The sequence below is a fragment of the Nicotiana tabacum genome, chromosome 12 (genome assembly GCF_000715075.1).
Source record: "Nicotiana tabacum cultivar K326 chromosome 12, ASM71507v2, whole genome shotgun sequence".
Lineage (NCBI taxonomy): Eukaryota > Viridiplantae > Streptophyta > Magnoliopsida > Solanales > Solanaceae > Nicotiana > Nicotiana tabacum.
The window spans coordinates 710,186-712,891 of NC_134091.1; the positions used below are offsets into that span (position 1 = coordinate 710,186).

Genomic DNA, 2,706 nt, shown 5'->3' on the forward strand with positions numbered 1-2,706 from the left:
TAGACGGATAGTCTGGTCGACGGAGAAACCTCTGAAAAAGTTTGTGGGAATGCTCTGTGAATCCCATAATCCGATTGATCACCCGGAAGGAGAAAATAGTCGGATGTTGGTGCAAAAATATTACTTAGTTTGCATCAGTCCAGTAACAAATTAATTAGGGCATTTCTTTTATTTTAGAGACAAATTAAGTAGAAAACTATAGATTGCTCTAGGTTTGCACTTTAAAATAATAAAACGGGATGAGCCTCGCTAAACAAAACACATAAATTGCGGGGCCATCGATAATTGTATATATTAAAATACTTAGATTTCGGGACGTGCCGTTTAGCAAATTTCACGGCCTTCCCCAAAATAATAACGTGTTAATCCCTTTAGGCGCGTATTTTAATAACATTACCTCCCTAAACTCGGGTGCGCATTTATGTGACCCAAATTCAAATCCCAACGATGTTAAAGTATGTACAAAAACCACGGAAGCATTTATGTGACGTGGTTCAAGACTTGTTTTAACTATGTTGCAATTTTCTTTAAAAATGAATAAAAGCGGTTAAAGTTAAAATTTGCACATAGGTTCATAATTGTTAAAATCAGATAATTTAAGCCAAATATAACAGTTGAGCGACAATGCTAGAACCACGGAACTCGGGAATGCCTAACACCTTCTCCCGGGTTAACAGAATTCCTTACTTAGATTTCTGGTTCGCGGACTGTAATACACCCTATCAATTGGGATTGATCTTTATCAGCTGCTACATCAACTACTGGTTCCTGGATTGTCTCAGCTCTTTTCTCGGTCTCATTCTGAATGCTATTTTCTTCCTGGGCAGGCTGGACTGTCACCTTTGTCAGTTTCGTTGACTCATCCAGCTCAATTGGCACTGGTATAAATGTCTCAGCCTGTCTAGTTTCTCGAGCCCTCTCTTGCTCTACATACAGATCTCTGCTATTACGTAGACTCACCACCATCAGCTGCTTTGAGCCTTAATCTTTTAGATTTATCTAGGTGTCTGCAGGTAGTGTCCCATGAGGATGATTGTTCAGAGACATAGAAATTTGGCCCACCTGCACTTCAATATTCTTGATTGTTGAATCATGTACATCTACTCTCTCATTAATCTTTGCATTAGACTCAATAACCTACTGCATCATTGCCTCAAGTCTAGCAAACCCATCTTCCTATCTTCCACCATGCTGCTGCTGAGGCGGGTGATAGCCCTGCTACTGATTTTGGTTATTATATCCCTGTGGCCTTGGATAAAGTGTCATATTTTTCGAAGGTCTCATACCTCCCATGTTTCCATTGTTGAACTGTGGCTGGACTAGCCTGTACTGCTGATTTTGCTGGACACAATTCTAACCACCCTGTCTCTAGCCTCCATAATTAGACACATAGTTCATGTCTTTAGGGTAGTGATGATGATCATGTTCCGCATTCCACTGGTTATCAATTGGCTGACTAATGTAAGATGCGCACAAGCCCCCATTGGTAGTATCTACAATGTGTACCTGTTGCTTCTGCCCTGACTCTTCCACCTTTTTGGTGAGTATACTCATCTGTGTCAATAAGGTGGCCATATTTTTAGCCATAGAGTTGGATGGATCTAAGGGCACTGAGTGAACCACTGGAGTGATAGGTGCATTCCTGGTTATCCATCCTGAATTTTGTGCCATCTTGTCAAGCAGACTCTGGCCTTCTCTCTATGTTTTGCTCAAAAATGCTCCACCAGCTGAAGCATCAACAATGTTCTTCACGTTATCTGACAATCCCATGTAAAACCACTACCCCAACATCAGATCTGGAATATCGTGGTGTGGGCATATAACCAGCAGCCCTTTGAAGCGCTCCCATGTTTCATGCAATGTCTCCATTGGTCTCCGTTTAAAACTCAAAATTTCATCAATTTGTTGAGCAGTCTTATTAGGTGGATGGAACTTGTTATGGAATTGGCTGACTAACTCCTCCCAAGTTGTTATGGAATTAATAGGAAGCGAGTTTAGCCAGGTCTGGGCAGCTTCTATCACTGAGAATGGAAACAATAACAGCTTGATCGCTTCTGGTGTTACATTGGGCTGCCTTTGGGTTTTGCAGATAGATAGGAAATTCTTCAAGTGCTTCTGAGGATCTTCGACTTGTGACCCCAAAAATAGTCCCTTGTTCTGCAACAAGTGCAACATGTTATTCGTGATTTGGAATGACTTAGCCTGTATCTGCGGGACTATAATCGCTGTGGACAGATTTTCAGCTGTGGGTTGTGCCCAGTCATAGAGAGCAGCCTCTGGCACTATTGGTACCTCTGGGTTTTCCTCGTGATCTCCCATAACTGTTTCGAATTGTGCAGTTGTTGGTTGTTGTTTGTTTTTCCGGTTGGAACGATTCAAGGCCTTGAAAACTTTCTCGGGATCTGATAATGCTTCAAATACTTCACCAGATCTCGATGAGTTTCTAGGCATGCACCTGTGCAACCAAGTTAACAAACGTTAAAATTTCAATGTAAAGATTGGGTGTAGAGAAAACTGACTACACTAAGAATTTTTGTACTTCTTTTAATTGTAATTGATAACACCGTTAATTCCCCGGCAACGACGCCAAAATTTGATCACGCCCAACTACTCCTTATGAAAAGGACATACGGACGTTGCAAATATAATCTGAGTATTTCGCCCAGATTCGAACCCACAAGGAATTAACCTACCAATTACTCTTAT

The 2,706-nt window shown here is 41.2% G+C and overlaps 1 non-coding gene across 1 annotated transcript; it reads left to right on the forward strand.

Moving 5' to 3' along the window:
- The first annotated feature begins 1,801 nt into the window (after positions 1-1,801).
- On the forward strand, positions 1,802-1,904 carry LOC142167706 (small nucleolar RNA R71). Its single transcript, XR_012697793.1, has one exon. It is a non-coding gene; the product is annotated as a small nucleolar RNA R71 (small nucleolar RNA).
- Positions 1,905-2,706: the final 802 nt, after the last annotated feature.